Source organism: Cornus florida, unplaced genomic scaffold, assembly GCF_030987335.1.
Source record: "Cornus florida cultivar Cherokee Brave unplaced genomic scaffold, ASM3098733v1 CherokeeBrave_3.0.0_Hap2_Chr08, whole genome shotgun sequence".
Lineage (NCBI taxonomy): Eukaryota > Viridiplantae > Streptophyta > Magnoliopsida > Cornales > Cornaceae > Cornus > Cornus florida.
Genome location: NW_026775578.1, coordinates 96,613,671 through 96,621,221, shown reverse-complemented (window position 1 = coordinate 96,621,221; position 7,551 = coordinate 96,613,671). Strand labels below are relative to the sequence as shown.

The window sequence follows — 7,551 nt, the reverse complement described above, 5'->3', positions numbered from 1 at the left end:
AATGCGTAGAGTTTTAAGGTCCCGCAGGGCTGAAACTGAGCGACCATCTACAAGTTCACCTACTACACAACCAAGTGGATCAGATGAAGATAGATATTCAACAAATGAAAGAATGGAAGGTGATGGTAGTAATGAGCAGATAGGGCTACAACCAAGTGGAGGTAATTATGCTTCATCATTGATTAACCATAAGTTCTTTTGTAAAATGCCTATGCTTTAATTAAGATGATAAATTTATTTTTCAGGTCCGATACGAAAAGGGCGTGGAAGAGCAAAAAATGAAGCCTTGCACAAAATTAATGAAAACAATTGGCCGGTTCCAATAGAGTTTGGAGAGGGTTATATTAAACCTGTTGGTTTAAATAACAAATTATGGACGGCTGAGGTTGGCATTAATACACGAGATACTGAAGCCCTTCTAAAGTATAAAACATGGAGGGATGTTCCAGATTTTGAGAAAGAGGTCTGCTATGACCATTTGAAGGTAATGATAAGCATCATTTAATGTTTGTTTTGTTAAAAAAAAAAATGAGGTTACTGGTCCAATTGGTTACAAATTATAGCTTACCTTAATTTTACATTATAAAGGAGGTCTTTGGAGTGGATGCATATGCAAATGACACTGATTTTAAGCGAGTAAATATGGGAATTTCCAGCACGTTGAGGAAATATAGATATAAATTGAAGTGTCATTTTGAAGAGCATCTTCCGATTGAGAATGCATACCGCCATATTACAATGGTATTGGTAATGCTGTTTGGGAAAAATTGTGTGATACGTGGATGTCACCTAAATTTCAGGTTTAATTTCTTAACTACTTGTTTTTACTATTTAATATAATAACTTCATTCACTAGTTATTTAGGTTTCCTAACTTGTAATATTGTTTGAATTACTACTTAGGAAATAAGTGCAAAAAACAAAGAAAATCGTTCCAAGAATGAGGTTCCACATTATTCTGGATCAATGTCCTTCGTCCGACGTTACGATGATTATGTGCGTAATATACGAAACAATAATTAAAAATTTTTTATTTTATATTCTACGTTCTAAACCATATATTTGTCTAATAGTCACTATTACTTTGTACTATAGGTCAAAGTCAAAGAAAGGCAGAGCTAAGAAGATGAGGACGGTGAAAGGGAAGAGGATCCTGCTATTCGTTTGTACAAGGATACACATTTTAAGGAACAAGGTGGATGGGCACACGAGAAAGCTAAGAGGAATTTTGTAAGTTAACTATAAGCTAGCATGTTGGATTATGAAATTTGGATCTCATAATATTTTTGCGGTTTATAGGGGGTCACATGCCTATAAGTGACCATTTTTTGTGGTTTATAGGGGGTCACATGCCTTTAAGTGACCATTTTTTTGTGGTTTATAGGGGGTCACATGCTTTTAAGTGACCATTTACTATGTCTTGCATTATTTGGATCTAAAAAGCAAATAAATAAAATGGGTCTTGTAACATATATGTTATGTGTGTATATAATGTGTCATAGCCTATAGGTGCAACTAGTATTGAAACAAGAATTGGTCATAGGAAGATTTGGTCTAGAGTCGCACAAATAACTGAGTATTTCGGTTCTTAGTCTTCCTCTATCATCCATTTCATTTTCAACAAGCAATGTTTAATTTTCCTCTGGATGGCTTGAGTTATAGTGTTTTGTAGCCTTTATTTTTGGCTTTGCCCTTGCCCTTGCCCTTGCCCTTGCCCAACTTATAGCTAGTTGTTTAGAGTTAATTTTCCCCTCTTGTACATTCTCTCTTTTTTATAAATTAATTTACCATTTAATAGGAGGAAAAAAATTGCAGACTTGATTTACTGATAGGCATAGGCTCAGTTTACTTGTGTGTGATGATATATTAAACATTTACAATTCTTACATATAGCTCCCCAGCATCTGGATGCATAAACTCTTTCTAGGCGTGTCATGTCTTGTACAAATTAATGCTAAATGATTTCCTGTCATGACTCTGGATCTCGCAGCATCATTCAAAAAAATACATAAATAATAAACAAAGCTAGGAACACAGTTTACCACGCAGTGAGGATATTTTAGTTGAATATTTAAGTCATGTACTTCGTATTCATATGAAGAAGTGAAAATATAAGCCAAAGTATGGACTTCCATGATTATCAGAATTCAGAACCTTAACCTCAGTATAAAAGAACAAATCCATAAATGAAGAAACTATTTTGCATAAGCAATGTTTTCGTTTAAAGTGTAGATTATGCATCAATACAGACATTCTATTCAACTGTCACCATCTCTATTTGATTCCTTAACAAGTTTTTCAACAGAGATGTGCAAATATATAGGTCTCTCTGAACCCTTAAATGTTCAGATAAAATATTTACTAAGGTACCAAAATTTTAAAAAAATGATGAAAAGTGTGCTTGGATCAGTACAAAGTTAAAACATATTTTACCAGTATGATGAAGGGCTAGGTTACACTTAATTCCAGCATATAATATCACCAAGGTAAAAAAGGGAAAGAAGTGCTGGAGAGTACTCATTGTGCACTTGCTAACATCAGTACAATGTTCAAATTCTTGCATAATCTACCAATGTGACTAAGGGCTTGCTTAACTAGCTGTACTACCGTAGGTCTCACACAGCGAATGGTCACCATGTAGTCATCACGTGACAAATAAGTTCCGTCAGATGGGTCTCATAGTAGAACAAATTATGCAAAGTCTGAACCCTTTGACAAGATTATAAGTTTTATCACATAGTTATTCATGATATTCTCAGAATCTTTTCACCATCCAATGAAAATTTCTAGAATTGGAAGGTTAACCCACTAATATTTATTTTAATTTGCACAATTCATATGCCTATCGGTAAATCAAGTCTGCAATCTTATATAGCGATTCTGATTTGGGTTGTCTTGCAGCTTACCTACTCCTCAAGGTAACATATAAATGATTTTGATCCAGCACATAGGTATATTATAGGTATATTTTCTGGATTCAAAATTTCTGGATCCCCTTCATGGAGTACATGCATTTATAGGCTAACGTATTATTGCCCTTTAATTTTGATCATCACATCCTCCTGCAACAAACTTTATTTCTAGCTCACCTCAATCACCTAGCAAAAGGAACTATATGATACTTAATTCGGGAATATGAATCACTTTTCCAGTTACATAGAGGTCATTTGGGCTACTTCTGCAGCTGGCTGCTTGTGGTGGACATGAAACTCATGTCCCACTGTGACTCACACCATTTTGGTCATCTCAAAATAGTAACTTTTTTTTTCTTCTTTTTTTTTTTTTTTTTTTTTTTTTTTTTTTTTTTTTTCAGATTTTGCAGAACAGAAAGTTAAATTTGCTTCTTATTAACAAACTATCTAAATATCATTATATCTTGGGACTTCATAATAGGATTATTGTAACTTGGAGTCTGTTGTCATTAGAGGTTCTTATGGGAGAGCATTGGCTATGTCACATCTCATTGTTCATTTGCGCATGATTCTCTCCTTTGCATGTGCCTTGTTGTGATCCAAACAACTCACTGATCTGGAACAGACAATAGAGCAGGCGGGGTTGGCCAATTCAGTTGTGATCCAGAAACTCTAGCAAGTTGCACATGTGATGTCAGTCTGAGTTTCAATATACTGGATAGATTTTGGATACACATTATACATTTGGTTATTTGATGGGTTTAAAATTCATTTTATGGGATTCATATATTACATAAAGATCGTATATGCCCTGCTCTCTCTCGCTCTCTCTCTCTCTCTATATATATATATGTATGTATCCTTTCTTCATTTTTTCTGCAGAGGTAATACTATGTATATTCATTAATTGACAGTACCTAGCAATGAGGAGCATAAAGTATCCAATTTTTGGGTATTGTAATTCTAGATCTTTCGAGTTGAATCTCAACAGATTTGGTTACGTGATCAGATCAAGCAAGTCCTGATTTGTCATGCAGAGTCTCTTGTCATCTCATTAAAACAAGTGTGTGAAGAAATTGTTGTCTCTTCTACCTATTTTATTTGGATCGCACCCATGTAAGATTGGGACTTTTGTTTATTGGTTAAATTCTTAAATTGTTGAGTATAAGTGTCTTTGCTATCTTCTTCTGCTGAAATATTTTGCTATGGAATCAATCACTAGATTGGTCTGAGTTTGACACTTATCCTTCCAATCACAGCTCTCAAAGTTTCGGGTTTGCTCTGCCTTGTTCATTCATCTGTTGTTTGGTTGAGATTGGTGTCCCACTTTATCCATTTCCCACTTTTCTTTCCTTTAACACATCATTTCGGCTTACTTTTTATTCGCTAACAGATTACATTTGTGTAACTGTTAATATTTACACACCGACTTTAGGATTGCAAATTATATAAGAAATGTTCTATGTATATGTCTTTGAAAGCAGCAAATTGCAAGTAAAATAATTTTCTTATTTTTTTATAATTGGATAGAATCTTCTCTTTGTCAGAGTTATTATTACATGTCAGCATCATTTCCTCTATGCCATATCTTTTAATTTGATAGTATTCTAGCTTGCACATGATTTATTCCTATGCCATATTCTTTTAATTTGATAGCGAACTTAAATATTTTGCAGGATGCAATGAAAGAAAAGGCTGCACAAAATTCTCAAAATTCTGATGGTACGAGTCCATCCATAAGTGATGTTGAGATAGTACAAAACCAACTAGGCATAAGGAAGGGATATTGCCGTGGATTCGGACATGGTTTCGTGGCTCCAAAGCGTCAGCGTGCCTCCTTATCATGTGATGAGGCTTCTAGGAAAAGGGTCGAAATTGCTGAAGAAAGAAGTGTACAAATGGCGGAAAAAATGGAAAAACTTGAGAAGATGCTTGAGCAGTACCAACAACAGCCGCCACCATGGTTCCTCCAATATCAGCAGCAGCAGCAGCAACCACCACCATGGTTCCTCCAATTCCAGCAGCAGCAACAGTCGCCACCATGGTTCCACCAACAACAGTCTCCATCAGATTCCCAACAGCAGCAAACCGCACCAAACTGGCATCAACAACCACCGCCACCTCCAGCAGACTCGCATTTTCAGCAGCCGCCACCAACAACAAGATGGCAATATCAGCTGCCGCCACCAACATGGTCGCACCAGCAAGCACCACCACAACCACCAACAGAATGAATAATGGATCTTGAAGAGGATGGAAAATTTTTTTGTGCTACCACATGGCGGTTTTAGTTTTTGTTTACAAAAATGGAGAATTTATATTTTATGGATCTTGAATATATATATTGTGGATTGATTTTATTTTATGGATAGTAATATTGTTTTGAATGTTATTGTGTATCTATTTTGTATATGTTTTGTATGTATCCGGAATGGTTAAATTCACAAATTAAGCATATAATATATGTATGTATATATATATATATATATATATATATATATATATATATATATATATATATTAATGTATTAGGGACAGTCTATCCGTCCCTAATACAATAATTATAATTTACAAATAATATATTAGGGACGGTCTAATATAATATTTATAATTAAAATAATGTATTAGGGATGGTCCTGACCGTCCCTAATACTATATATTAAAATATATAATTAAAAATAATTTATTAGGGATGGTCCTGACCGTCCCTAATACTATATATTAAAATATATAATTAAAAATAATGTATTAAGGACGATAAGACCGTCCCTAATATAATAATATAACAATATTTATAATTAAAATAATGTATTAGGGACGGTCCTGACCGTCCCTAATACTATATATTAAAATACATAATTAAAAATAATTTATTAGGGACGGTCCTGACCATCCCTAATACTATATATTAAAATATATAATTAAAAAAAATGTATTAGGGACGGTCAGACCGTCCCTAATACAATATTATATTAAAATATATAATTAAAATAATGTATTAGGGATGGTCCCAATCGTGCCTAATACTATATATTAAAATATATAATTAAAAATAACGTATTAGGGACGGTCTGACCGTCCCTAATACAATAATATATTAAAATATATAATTAAAATAATGTATTAGGGACGGTCCTAACCGTCCCTAATATAATAATTATAATTGAAAAATTATGTATTAGGGACGGTCAATCCGTCCCTAATAAAATAAATGACTGTCCCTAATTCATACCTTATTGGTGACAGTCTGGACCGTCCCTAAAAAAGTTTTAGGGACGGTTCTATTAGGGACAGTTTGGACTGTCCTTAAAGGTCAAAAGTATTAGGGACGGTCAGTTTTGACCGTCCCTAAAGCTCTTTTGGCACGCAACTTTTAGTGATGGACCAATTTGACTTTTAGGGACGGATTTGGTACTTTTAGGGACAGTTTCGACAGTTTCAACAAGTTGTGCAACAACGCATATATCAACAGGAATATGCAAGATAATCAACTATCTACTAAGCACAACCAAATTTGGAAACCTATACAATACATGCTCTAAATCCACAACTAATATGATATGATGAATGTCGAATCTTCAGTGTGCGATTCGTTACACGCTATGCATGAAAGATGTTAAGCACGAAGTGTGCGAATCATTACATAAGGCAACAATATATTTAATAAGGAAAACATATTATCACGAATACAAACATAGCAACTATGTTATCTAATGTTCAAAACATAACCAAATGAATATACAACAAGTCTAAGTCCATGATTTGAATATAAAAACCACTTCTAAAACACAACTAGATCATGGAGCAAATTGATAGAATTTAAATAGATAAACACAATTAAATTCTCTTTATTCCGATTCAATTCCAATTAACCTCAATTTAATACATGTTAAAGGACATAGCATGGTCATCACCTATATCCATTCTAAAACTCAATTAGGTTGTTGGAACAACAAAGTAGAACTTTAATTAAATCATGCTAATTTAAATCCCAATGTTCTAAAACAACTTCTAATAGTCCCAAATTAATATATGCTAGTAACAAGTCATGATCAATACAATTATCAAGTTAAAAACTTAATTAAGCTAAGGGGACCATTAAATAGATTTTAATTAATTCTTTTAATTAAAATCCCTAGATTTTCAAACTTAATCAAATGCTTTCAATTTAACATATCTTAGAGAACATGCCAAGGACTAATGAAATACCACTTTACAAGTTTATTTCATTCAATTTACGACCATGCGAATTAAACTTTCACTAAAGTTAAATATAAAACAAAAGTTGCAATTCTCATGCAATAAATCCCAATTTAATACATGTGAACAACCATACCAAAATTTAATTTTCTAGCATGCCACAATACAATTCCAAGTTGTATATCACCATGAGGATTAAATCTTAAACATGGAATTTAATTAAATAAAAGGTTTCAAAACCTAACCGAATGTTCTAAATCAAATATATGTGAAGCTATATGGCATATAAATCAAGAATATCAAGTCGGAATTCAAATAAAGTGAATAGTGCACTCGGGGCAAATTAATTAATTAAATTAATTAATAATTACTAATTTACAAAACACCTCCAATTACTTTCAAATTCAACTATGTTGAAGAGCATGCTAAGGCCTAATTTA

At 33.2% G+C, this 7,551-nt stretch overlaps 1 long non-coding RNA gene across 1 annotated transcript; it reads left to right on the top strand.

Moving 5' to 3' along the window:
* Positions 1 to 249: 249 nt before the first annotated feature.
* Positions 250 to 4,736, top strand: LOC132268718 (uncharacterized). The gene is made up of 3 exons (XR_009469351.1): positions 250 to 484; positions 1,095 to 1,229; positions 4,588 to 4,736. It is a non-coding gene; the product is annotated as an uncharacterized LOC132268718 (long non-coding RNA).
* The last annotated feature ends 2,815 nt before the right edge of the window (positions 4,737 to 7,551 follow it).